Genomic DNA, 13,798 nt, shown 5'->3' on the forward strand with positions numbered 1-13,798 from the left:
AATTCAACAGACTGTGAAAATACAAAGATAAGTTAATAATACTCATGTAAAAAAGCAATGAATAGTAAGAACGAGAGATGAAGAGTCTTTGAAAGTGAGTCCATAGCTTGTGGGAACATTTCAATGATCTCTGGAGAAGGCCAGCAGATCCTCAGCTTAATATCTCAAAAGTCAGCACTTCAGAAGTTTTGGCATTCCCTCGGTATTTGACTGCAGTCTCAACCTAGATTTATGGACTCCAATGAGCCTTCAATCTGACTCCTGCTTCACCAAGGCAGGACAAGCTAAAGTTAATGCCAAAAATTGTTCTCTTTGTCTCCAATGAAAACCATGGACGCATTTGTTTGTTGAAGTGGCACACTGAAATTCCCAGTGCTTGCACTTCCCTCCACTGGGTTCTACATGTTGTAAATTGGTCCTCTGGAGGATAATGGGGTGAATTTGCCCACTCTGAACCAGATTAATGAAGAAGTTCGTTCTTGATTAGCCAAGGCATCAAAGGGTGAAGGCAGGGGAGTGGGGATGACTGGAAGAATTGGATCAGCACACAATTAAATGGTAGAACAGGCTCAATGGGCCAAATGGCCTACTTCTGCTCCTGTCTTGTGATGGGGCAAGTGAAGTTATCCCTTTAGTTCGAGAGTCTAATAGCTGAGGGGTAATAAATGTTCCTGAACCTGATGCTGCGAGTCCTGAGGCTTCTGTCCCTTCTTCCTGAGGGCAGTGGCGAGAAGAGAGCATGGCCTGGGTGGAGGGGGTCCCTGATGATGGATGCTGCTTTCCTGCGCGTGTGCTCAATGGTGGCTGGATGGTACCCATGATGGAGGTCGATGGTAGGAGCACGGGTTGTGGAGAAACGGTTGGCAATAAGATCCATCCAAGAGCCGTGGCAGGCTCAGTCCAAACACCCCCATTAAGTTGGGAGGAGATGCAAATCCACAACCTGAGCCACATACACTGCAGGAACTCAACCAAGAGGCAGGTTCGATATTGTCATTAAAAAAAAAAATTGGATAGGTATACGGACAGGAAAGGAATGGAGGGTTATGGGCTGAGTGCGGGTCAGTGGAACTAGGTGAGAGTAAGCATTCGGCACGGACTAGAAGGGCCAAGATGGCCTGTTTCCGTGCTGTAATTGTTATATGGTTATAAGAACACTCATCGGCCTCGGAAATGTTTTCTGGCTCCTTCTTTGCTATTCCTGCCTGATGAAGTACTTAGAACATAGAAATTTACAGCACATTACAGGCCCTTCAGCCCACAATGTTGTGCTGACCATGTAACCTACTTTAGAAACTGCACAGGATTTCCCTAGCACATAAACTCGGGCCAGAACATCGGCTGGTCATTTCTCTCCATAGCTGCCGCTCGACCTCCTGAGTTTTTCCAGCATTTTGTGTGTGCCACTCAAGATTTCCAGCATCTGCAAAATCACTTGTACCTCCTAACTAATCACAATGCTATGAAAGTAACCCCAATTCAAGTGATGAACGGTCTCCTGTTTCATTCCTCACATACTCCCTGACCTGCTGTCAGGACGCTGGAACAGGGATCCAATCACAGAGCCAGTACACTGTGATATTAATTGAGTAACAGATCCCGAGGTGCAAACAAAGTCGGCGTCAAAGTTCAGGCAGAGATCAAAACATCCAGAGAAATCCAAAAACTAGAATCGGGAAACAGGCAGAGTCGATGTTCAGACAGACAGAGTACAGATACAAATGCTGGAAAAGCTCAAGAAAATTTACTGGCACAATCTGGCAACAAACAGGTGAAAACACAGGACTGATGTACACTGACCAATAAACAGAGAGGCAGATGATAGGTGGAGCACAATGAGACACGGGTGGCAGCAATACAGGTGATAATGAGAAACAGGTGAGAGATGGAGTACTCAGTGATACAGGGGCCGGAGTAGAGCAGGAGCGGGGACAGGAGCACGAAAACAAAATATAAACCACTGACTGATGGCTAGGGTATAAACACACAAACAGACAGAGTTCACCTGTTGAATGCTTCGAACAACTTATATTTTCTTTTCAATCTCCTATGTAAGTTATGTAGCCACTGTACAATATAGTGTAATGCCCTGGCTAAAATTGTTTCTAAATATCAGAAAATTTACTATAAAGAGCAACAAACGGTAAAAAAAATCAAATCAATATTTGTGTGACCACCCTTTGCTTTTGAAACTGCATCATTTACTTTAGGTACACTGTCATATAAGGAAATTGGCTGGTACATAGTTTCTAAGTATTTCAGGGAACCTATAAACATATAGAAACATAGAAAATCTACAGCACATTACAGGCCCTTCAGCCCACAATGTTGTGCTGACTACTCTAAAAACTGGCTAGAATTTCCCTATCGTATAGCTGCCTATTCTTCTAAGCTCCTTATGCCTAAGAGCTTCTTAAAAGACCCTATTGTATCCGCCTCTACCACCGTTGCCAGCAGTGCATTCCATACACCCACCACTCTCTGTGTGAAAAACTTACCTCTGACATCTCCTCTGTACCCGCTTCCAAGCACCTTAAGATTATGCCCCCTCGTGCTAGCCATTTCAACCCTGGGAAAAATTCTCCGGCTATCCACACGATCGATGCCGCTCATCGTCTCGTACACCTCCATCAGGTCACCTCTCATCCTCTGTCGCTCCGAGGAGAAAAGGCCCAGTTCTCGTAAGGCATGCTCCCCAATCTGGACAACGTCTGCACTCTCTCTATAGAGTCCGCTTCCTTCTTATAGTGAGATGACCAGAACAGAACACACTTCTTCTACAGACTTCAGCTAGCTCGCTCGCTTCTGTCTCTCCAGGTAATCCCGGACAGCCTCATGATGATGTTGAGACTGGGGCTCAGTGGAGGCCGGACCCTCTGAAACCAGATTAAAACCTAGCGTGCCTAAGACCTTCACACGGTATTGCAGTTGTTCACTGGATGTGGATGGTGCTGTCATCTCAGTTCCCGCAATGTTGCTGAACTGAGTCAGCAGTCAAGAGTCAGAGTACTGGTGCCTGTCTCTGCAGTGACGTACAGGCCAGACCAGTGAAGTCTGCTTCCTGAACCACATCACTGAACCAGATGGAGATTGTGTAAACTCGTCAACGTTGGAAATAAATAAAAACACAAAATGCTGGCGGAACTCAGCAGGCCAGACAGAGCATCTATGGGAGGTAGTAACGACGTTTCGGGCCAAAACCCGCTGAAGGGTTTTCAACCCGAAACGTCATCACTCTCCTGATGAAGGGTTTCAGCCTGAAACGTCGTCACTACCTCCTCCCATAGATGCTGTCTGGCCTGCTGAGTTCTGCCAGCATTTTTTATTTATTTCCAGCATCTGCAGATTCACTCGTGTTAACATTGGAAATACTAGCTTTTTAATTCTGATGATCCACTCAAATTCTCATCTGCTTTGGTATCATACACACCAGACCACAGGTAATTTGCAATTTGAGTAGACCACATATTTCAAGGGCAAATAAAGGCCTCAATGAACAATACTGACACAAGCAGGTAGATCTCTATCTCCCTTCATCCAGTAACAATGAAGTACTTTGTTAATCACACTACCTCTGGCAAATGATCATTGCAGGCAATAGCCTGTAACTTCCCTTTCACCTTGGAGGCAAATCGATGTGACAGAACTGAGGCGAGGCAGTGGGCCTGTCACTGAGAACAAGGAGGACCCGAAGCTCGATCGATCTGAGCGCTGGGTTGGATTGGAAAGGTCGGGAACAGGCTGAATCGAGGTTGCGGGGTCCAGGTCCCAGAGCGTATCGAAGCGACTGAACCTGATGCTTGGACAGGCTTGTGTCAGGCTATTGGGGCCCTGGGTGAGGGACGGGCCGGTCCAGCTTTCTGCTCCACTCTGCGCTTAACTAAGTGTCTGCGGACGGACTCTCTTTGTGGCCAGTTCAGAGCGCCATTCGCATGCGTTTATTGTTTGTGTGATTTTTTTTTCCATTTAAAGGTTGGCGGTGTTGTGGACAGTGAGGAAGGTTTTCAAAGCTTGCAGAGGGATTTGGACCAGCTGAAAAAATGGGCTGAAAAATGACAGATGGAGTATAATACAGACAAGTGTGAGGTATTGCACTTTGGAAGGGAAAACCAAGGTAGAACATACAAGGTAAATGGTAGGGCACCGAGGAGTACTGTAGGACAGAGGGATCTGGGAATACAGATACAAAATTCCCTAAAAGTGGCGTCACAGGTAGATAGGGTCGTAAAGAGAGCTTTTGGTCATTGGCCTTTATAAATCAAAGTATTGAGTATAAGAGTTGGAATGTAATGGTGAGGTTGTATAAGGCATTGCTGAGGCCGAATTTGGAGTATTGTGAGCAGTTTTGGTCACCAAATTACAAGAAGGATATTAATAAGGTTGAAAGAGTGCAGAGAAGGTTTACAAGGATGTTGACGGGACTTGAGAAACTGAGTTACCGAGAAAGGTTGAACAGGTTAGGACTTTATTCCCTGGAGCGTAGAAGAATGAAGGGAGATTTGTGTTATGCCCGTGGCCCCCTCCTTTTTGAGAATTGCAGGATCGCTATTGATATGGGTCAGGAGACCCATGAAATGAGAGAGAGACACGCAGATTCCTCAATGTTTGGAATGTGTCCTTAACGGCCATTATCTCTTGGAGACGGAGTTGTGTATTGAGTGCTGTACGATTCATCGAAGCCCGCAGGCAATGAACCGAGGGGGGTTGGTGGAGGGATTGCATCATCCCACCCTGATTGATATCTGAAACCCAGTGAGTGGGGATAAAAGAGGGTCTGTGGGAACAGCCTCTCAGACGCACCAGAAGAAATGCTGGAACTCCTGTAACAGCGTAATAGCGAAAGCCGGTAGAAAAGCCCACGTGTGTCCTTTTCCATTTGCCTCGGAATTGGTGGGTCTTGCCACGGAAGCACGGCTTTAGCTAACAACAAAGGGGAAATCAGCCCCCAACGACTCGAAGGATTGACATCATAAAAGGAATGGGCAAGTTAAACATCCGTCTTTCTCTCCAACCAAAAAGCTGCAGCTTGAATGAACTTGAGTGACTTTTATATTTCCATCGGACAATACATTATCCCCTAGACAACGATAGAGCTATTTCTTATTGATTATTATTATACCCGCGCTTTTAGATTTAGTATTGACGATGTATATTATCTGTATGTTTGCATTGATATTATTTTTTGTGTATTTTTATCAATAAATACTGTTAAAAATAGTACCATCAGACTTCAACGGACCTCTCTATCTTTGCTGGTAAGTGACCCAGTTACGGGGTACGTAACAGTTGGGGTTCTCGTCTCGGGATTTGACACCAAATTGGGAGGCCAGTGAATCGGGCTTGTAAGTCCAAACTTGGATCTGGTTACGCGTATAGCCAGACAGGAAACCAGCAAAGATGGATGTGGGTGAATTTATAGAAAACCGGACTCTGGAGGCGCTAGAGGCGGGACCAAATCAGACTTGATAAATGTGGCGAAGGGGTTAAAACTCGCAAAGGTGAGGTTGTCAATGAAAAAGCGGGAGGTGCGAAGAGCCATAACTCAGTATTATATTGGGAAGAATGTGTTTGCAGCTGAGGTATTGGAAAATATCCCTGAAAAGGTACTAGCTGGTGGGACGGCTCAGTTAGAGTTGGAGAAATTAAGGTTGGAACATGCAATTAAGTTAAAGCAGCTGAGAAAGAGAAAGGGCCAAGAGACAATGGGAGCATGAGCTCCAGCTAAAGGAGTTGGAGGTGAAACGGGAGCAGGACCGAGCTGAGAAGCAGAGAGCATGAAATTCAGTTAAAACAGCTGGAAGCAGCTGAGAAGGAGAGAGAGTATGGGGAGGCAGAGAAACAGAGGAAACATGACTTGGAGATGGAGAAGTTAAGGCAAGGGCGAAGAGATCAAGGGTCAGACCGAGAGGAGCGGTTTAATGTTAGTTGAGAGTTGAGGTTAGTACCTCCGTTCGAGGAGACGGATGTTGATAGTTATTTCTTGCTTTTTGAAAAGGTGGCAGTGAATCAGAAGTGGCCCAAAGAGCAGTGGGTGGTGTTGTTACAAAGTGTGTTAAAAGGGAAGGCACAGCGGGCATATACGGCATTGTCCATGGAGGAGGAAGAGGAGGAGAGTTATGACAAAGTAAAGACCGCCATTCTCCGGAGTTATGAGTTAGTACCTGAAGTGTATAGACAAAAGTTCAGAAATTTAAAGAAAGGGTGGAATCAGACGTATACTGAGTTTGCCTATGAGTAGGGTGTGCTCTTGGACCGTTGGTGTACAGCAGAGATAGTGGAGGAGAATTATTAGCGTCTCAGGGAGTTAATTCTGATTGAGGAATTTAAAGGTTGTGTTTCGGAGGATATCCAGATGTATTTGAATGAGAAGCCAAATAAGTCCATCTCAGAATTTGCTAGGTTCGTAGATGAATATGCCCTAACCCACAAGACAAAGTTTTCCTTGAATAAAAGTTCCCAGAGAGACCGTGAGAACGATCGAGAAAGTCCGCCGGCTGAGGCAGAGGTCCCGCCGGGAGCTAGTGGTAAGATTGAGGGGGAAAGGCCAGACGGCCAGAGATTTCCGGGCTTGACCTGTTTTAAATGTGGAAAGGGGGGGGGCATATTGCATCTAGGTGCTTTGCTCCGAGGAAGGAGACAGGAAAAGGGAAAGCAGCAGTCCCTATCGGATGTGCCGTGGTAATCAGTAAATCGACAAGAGAGCCCCGGGTAGACAGAGTACGAGAAGGTTCTGAGACTTGTATGTCAAACGGAACCGTGTTTGTGAGGGAGGGAGACTCACCAGTTCCAGTACGGATCTGGAGAGACACAGGGGCTGAAATATCATTGATCAGCAGTAAGGTACTAGATTTTGGTCGCAAGACGGGAATGGTAGCTGTGAAAGGAATAGGCAAAGGGACAGAAATGGTTCCCTTGCATAGGGTCATTATGATTAGTGAGCTAGTCTCTGGACCAGTTGAAATGGGGGTGCGATCAGAATTCCCGAGAACTGACGCGGATGTCCTTCTGGGTAATGGTTTAGCCGGTGGTAAGGTTTGGTCAGCAATGACGCTGACGAGCCGGCCGGTGAGCATTGCAGCCCTGTCTCTAGATTCCCAGATCTATCCCACATGCGCGGTCACTCGCAGCATGTCGAGAAAGGCAGCTGAGACACAGAGCAGTTTAAATCAGGCCAGTATCGATTTGGCCGAGACGTTTTTACCGACCCTGCACCAGAAGGGTGGGAAAACGGAGAATTGAAAAGTGAAAGAGAGTAAGGGAGAGTGGTTGGACCTGCCCTTAACGAGGAGAGAAGTTCTAGGGGCACGAAATAAAGATGAGAAACAGATAGAGCTGTTAAAAGGTCCAGAGTTGGACATGGATGATCTGTCTGGTTTGGCAGAACTGTTTGAAGAAGTTGAAAATTCTAAAGGTGTTCCCGATAATGAAATGAGGGCAGTCCTAGATGAAAAGGGTGCCCTTACCTTGAAGAAGTCTGCTGCGTTGGTAGATGAGGTTGTTTCAGCCTGCGGGGTTGAGTTTACTCCGAAAGGGAGTTGCCCAGAGAGTAGCTGGGAGAATCAGGGGAATTTAGAATTTGGACCGGGTACGGGTATTGAAAGCCTGGAAGAGGCAAATGTCCCGTTTGAGTGTGTCCAAGATGAGGATGCACATGGTACTGAACCTACTAATGGAGCTCAGAAAAAGTCTGAGGTATTTGATTCAGTTGAAAAGGAATGCAGTCCTTGTGGGTCAGATAGACTTGGTTCAGTGAAGAAAGGGTTAACCTTGGTAATAGTGGGAAGTGAGAGTTCCCAGGTGTTTGTGCTCGAAGGTGTGTAAAAAGTTAATGCAGAGATCAAAAGTGGGGAGATGAATATTATTATTGAAGGAGAAGGGAAATATGTAGTTCCCAAATTGAATGAAGAAAATGTAAAGGCTGTGAATCAATTACAGGTTGAGTTGGAAGGTAACGGGGCCCCATACACTATTGTTATTCCAGAGTGTGGTGTGAAAAGGCAAAATTTGAAATGCTGTTTGAACAAAGAGTTTGAACTGAAAACTAATAGACTGAAGAGTCCTGAAGAGAAAACTAGCAACTTGCGTAAAATTAAAGAATTGGGTGGAAATTCAGAAGATGGTCTAAGTTTGGGACACATTGTTGATAAAATAACTCCTATGGAAGGAGCGAACGAAGGTCTATTTCGTCAGGGTGCACAAGCTCCCCACGTGGGAATTAACCGGAAAAGAGGCGAGGGTTAATGGGGACGCCATTTTTAAATAGCAGAAGCCGGTTTTACGGGATTTCGACAAAGCATGTGAATAATAAAGACAACCCCATGGAAGCCTGCCTGTTAAGTTTGAAAGCAACATAAAGATTAGTATTTGCATGAACTTTTGTAGTATACCCGTAAGCTAAGATCACAACTCTTTAGTTTGTTTGCTAAAGAAAAATAAGACCTACAATTAGTTGGTTACTAAATTGGAGTCTGATGCTACAAGACTTTAGTAAAGTACAAGATGTTAAGGTATTAAAGGAAGTGACAATGCAATCGGTAACCATCTAGATACTGAATTGAATGTATAACTGTGTTACTCTGTAGAAAAAAAACTTTGGTATTGTGTTAGATTCTAAAATCCTGTAAGACTCTGTATTACTTACTTTTTTTCCAATGGTAAAAAACGCGTTGAAGAAAGGGGGTGTTATGCCTGTGGCCCCCTCCTTTTTGAGAATCGCACGATCACTATTGATTCAGGTCAGGAGACCCAGGAAATGAGAGAGAGACACGCAGATTCCTCAATGTTTGGAATGTGTCCTGGGCCTCCGAGAGACAAAGCCACGGTTAACGGCCATTATCTCTTGGAGACGGAGTTGTGTATTGAGTGCTGTACGATTCATCGAAGCCCGCAGGCAATGAACCGAGGGGGGTTGGTGGAGGGATTGCATCACCCCACCCTGATTGACATCTGAAACCCCGTGAGTGGGAATAAAAGAGGGTCTGTGGGAACAGCCCCTCAGACGCACCAGAAGAAATGCTGGAACTCCTGTAACAGCGTAATAGCGAAAGCCAGGGGAAAAGCCCACGTGCGTCCTTTTCCATTTGCCTCGGAATTGGTGGGTCTTGCCACGGAAGCATGGCTTTAGCTAACAACAAAGGGGAAATCAGCCCCCAACGACTCGAAGGATTGACATCATAAAAGGAATGGGCAAGTTAAACATCCGTCTTTCTCACCTACCAAAAAGCTGCAGCTTGAATGAACTTGAGTGACTTTTATATTTCCATTGGACAATCCATTATCCCCTAGACAATGATAGAGCTATTTCTTATTGATTATTATTATACCCGCGCTTTTAAATTCAGTATTGACAACGTATACTATCTGTATGTTTGCATTGATATTATTTTTTGTGTATTTTTATCAATAAATACTGTTAAAAATAGTACCATCAGACTTCAATGGACCTCTCTATCTTTGCTGGTAAGTGACCCAGTTACGGGGTACGTAACATTTGATAGAGGTATATAAAATTATGATGGGTATAGATGGAGTGAATACAAGCAGGCTTTTTCCACTGAGGCTAGGGGAGAAAAAAACCAGAAGACATGAATTAAGGGGGAAAAGCTTAAAGGGAAAACGGGGGGGGGGGCTTCTTCACACAGAGAGTGGTGGGAGTGTGGAATGAGCTGCCAGATGAAGTGGTAAATGCAGGCTCACTTTTAACATTTAAGAAAAACTTGGACAGGTACATGGATGAGAGGTGTATGGAGGGATATGGTCCAGGTGCAGGTCAGTGGGACTAGGCAGAAAAATGGTTCGGCACAGCCAAGGGCTGAAGGGCCTGTTTCTGTGCTGTAATGTTCTATGGTTCTCTCTCTCTGCACATTGGGTCTTTTTTTAAATGAGTTCTTTTAGGTGACAGCCTGTTAGGAGATGAATCTCAAGGTTGTATAAAGTATACGTGCTTTGATAATAAATGTACTTTGAACTTAATTCTTCCCCTTTTTCAGGATTCACCCAATCATTTTACGAATTGCTGAATCTGGTTTAATCACCCTTACATCAAGGTTAAAATTTTCACATTGCCAGCTCTTTCCCCAACCATCACAATCAGTGCCCTAGCGTTCACTAGCTCTTGTCATTCGAAAGCTGCCCCTTCATTAAAAAAGCGATCTTGAATCCTTTAAATGACACCAGTTATAGCTCTAGCCTCTCCAGATGCACACAAGATCTATGCTTGTCTCTCTAAAGCTGCCCTATTACAGAAAACTCCAGCAGAACCCAGGGATGTAAACCACTTAAGTTACAAAGGTTTCCATTTAACCATCTATATAGATCATCTCTGTACCCCAATTTTTACATCTTCTTAACAATGCCCCAGGTTAGCTGTTATTTTATATGAGCAAATACATCACACAGCGTTAAAATACCTCTGCCCAACACTCTTCCTAAATTATTCACATCAACTTTGAATGTTGAACTCAGAACTGAAATTATGCGATGGAAGATTGATATCAGCAATGTGTGTAAAGAGCCCTAATCTATTCATCCCACCATTTCCGTAAATGTTCTGAGGTTTTGAAAAAAGACTGAATTGGTAAAATATAAAGATGGTCAGGTGATGGCGCTGTGGCTCATTCCATGACACAAATACAATGAGACGGCCATGTGATGAGACTGTGGTTCATAGAACATAGAACAGTACAGCATAGTACATAATTTCCATGAAATTCATGAAGGGACACAGGGAGAAGGGAGGATATTGGGGCTGAGAGGGAAAATGGATCAGCCATTATGAAATGGCGGAGCAGACTCGATGGCCTAATGCTACTCTGAAATCTTATGGTCTAAATATTAGTGCATATGTCAATGATTTGGATGATGGAATTGATGGCTTTGTTGCAGTTTGCAGACAACATGAAGATAAATGGAAGGGCAGGTAGTTTGAAGTACTAAGTAGAGAGGCTACAGAAGGGTGTAGACAGATTAGGCAATGAAATGGAATCCAGTGTCGGGAAGTGTATGGTCATGCACTTTAGTAGAAGGAACGAAAGAAAATAGAGAAAAAATACAGAAAAATGAGGTGCAAAGGGACTTGAGTCCTTGTGCAGGATTCCCTAAAGCTTAATAGGCAGGCTGAGTCTGTGGCGAGGAAGGCAAATGCAATGTTAGCTTTCAAGACTACTAGAATATAAAAGCAAGGATATATTGTTGAGTCTTTACAAAGCACTGGTGAGGTCTCACTTGGAGAATTGTGAGCAGTTTTGGGCCCCTTATCTTACAAAGGATGTGCTGAAACTGGAGAGGGTTTGAAGGAGGCTCACGAAAATGATCCCAGGATTGAATGACTTGTCATATGAAGAGTGTTTGATGGTTCTGGACCTGTAGTCACTGGAATTCATAAGTGGTGACCTATTGAAACCTACCAAATGGTGAAAGGCCTTGATAGAGTGGATGTGGAGAGGATGCTTCTTATGGTAGCAGAGTTGAAGAATAGAGGACACAGCCTCAGAATTGAGGGGCATCCTTTTAGAATGGAGATGAGGAGGGATTTCTTCATCCTGGTGAGTGGTGTAGCTTTGGAATTCTTTACCACAGACAGCCAATTAGGCCAAGTCTTCATGTATATTTAAGGCAGAGGTTGATAGATTCTTGATTAGTCAGGGCATAAAGGGATACAGGGAGAAGGCAGATTGGGGCTGAGAGGAAAACTAGATCAGCCACGATGAAATGACAGCAGATTTGACGGGCCAAGTGGCCCAATTCTGCTCCTTATCTTATGGTTATTGGAGTATTAAACAGCTGAAGAGCATGGTTAATGAATATTCTGTAATGTGACGTCCATTTTCATCTGATCAACCAATACAGTAAGTTCTTCCAGTTCTATATATTCCACACAAAAAAAGATGCAGATGTTAGTTTAAATCCAGGATTGAGCTTTGCTCTCAGACTTTTGCTTGGAGTTGAATAAAATACAGAGTACAGGCCAAGTTGCAGACATTGATTAAACAAAGTTACTGACCATGTCCACCGAATAAAGATCAGACACCACATGCATTCCGAGGAACACCAGACTGCTACAGAAACTTCTTAAACCAAATCCAGATGCTGGCACCTACTTCAAGTGAAACGCTGCCAGGGTTCTGACTGGTCAAGTGCCCGGGTCAGATCACTTAACTTTTCTTAAGTACAGCTGGTATCTGTCACAAGCAAAAGAGTGATCCAAACAACTGAGCCGCAAGCTTCTTAAGCCTCATCTTTCCCCAGAAGCGCAGTCAAGGATCAGAAAATACATAACTTTCCACATTCAAATGCATGTCTACAGGGCAATGATACAGTCACTGAAATCTTCAAACTGGTTACTCCGCAATACCAAAGTTGAGAAAAATGTTAAGTTTTGTTTATGTTGTTCTATTGTGTGCCCACAGGGTTGCATACTTTGTTAATAAACTCAGTGCCATAGAGAAGAACAGTACAGAAACAGGCCCTTCAGTCCCTCTAATCCATGCCAAAACCAATTAAACTGCCTACTACCATCAACCTGCACTGGGACCACATCTCTACTATGTTGAAAGTCAAGCTCACGCGCACCACTTGCACTGGCAGTTCATTCCACACTCTCACCATCCTGAGTGAAGAAGCTTCCCCTCATGTTCCTCTTAAGCTTTTGGTTGTAGTTCCACCCACATCTCAGTGGGAAAAAAACATGTTTGCATTTACCCTATCTATAACCCTCGTAATTTTTCTATTCTAACAAATCTCCTACATTCTGAATACAGTCCTAACCTATCTTTCCTTATAACTCAGGTCCTCCAGACCCAGCAACATTCTTCTGAATGTTCTCTGCACTCGTTCAACCTTATTTACATCTTTGCTGTAGGTAATGACCAGAACTGCACACACTACTCCAAATTCAGCCTAACATATTATACAACTTCAACATCCCATCTCCTGTACTCAATGCATTGCTTTATGAAGTCCAATGTGCCAAAAGCTTTATGAACTTATCTACCTATGATGCCACATTCCATGAATTATGAACCTGTATTCACAGATCCCTCTGTTCTTCCAGTTCCCTGGACTGCTCACAGTGTAAGAATGACCCCTGGTTGGTCCTAACAAAGTGCAAAGTGCATTAAATTCTACCTGCCATTTTTTTCAGCCTGTTTACTAGCTGATGCTAACCACATCATCTAGATCACTTGAAAGCATTGGTTCTGTGGTTGTCTTTGTTGCATGGCTGTCCATAGGGGGCGGGGGAGGAGACGAGTTTTAGGGCTGTATACGGCATAGACCTAGACAATAAACATTACTTTGAAGAACAAGGAACCACTGAAAAGGAGAGCCAGCTTATAACCAAATCTGCTATAACCAATTGGGCACCACTATCGCCATGGGTAGTGGAACACTATTACAGCTCGGGGTGCCGGAGCCCAGAGTTCAATCCTGGCATCCTCCAAGGAGTGTGTACATCCTCCCCGTGGAATAAGTGGGTTTTCTGTGTGCTCTGGTTTCCTCCCACAGCCCAAAGACATACTAATCAGTAGGTGAATTGCTCATTATTTTGTCCCAAGATTAGGTTCAGGGTTTGCCAGGGGCTCCATGCTGTATCTTTAAAAATGAACATTACAGGGCAGCACTTAGAATCCCTTCAATTGTAGCTGGAAAATAAAGGTAAAAATGTGCTAGGAGGTTCTGCAAAATAACGACGTCCAGAGGAACCTGATTGTTGAAACAGTGCAAACTGTTGAGTTGATGAGTAGGTGGAAAGGGGGCATTTCTCCTGGTGCACAGGTTTGAGGACACTCAGTCCAGGTTG

The sequence above is a fragment of the Hypanus sabinus genome, chromosome 26 (genome assembly GCF_030144855.1).
Source record: "Hypanus sabinus isolate sHypSab1 chromosome 26, sHypSab1.hap1, whole genome shotgun sequence".
Lineage (NCBI taxonomy): Eukaryota > Metazoa > Chordata > Chondrichthyes > Myliobatiformes > Dasyatidae > Hypanus > Hypanus sabinus.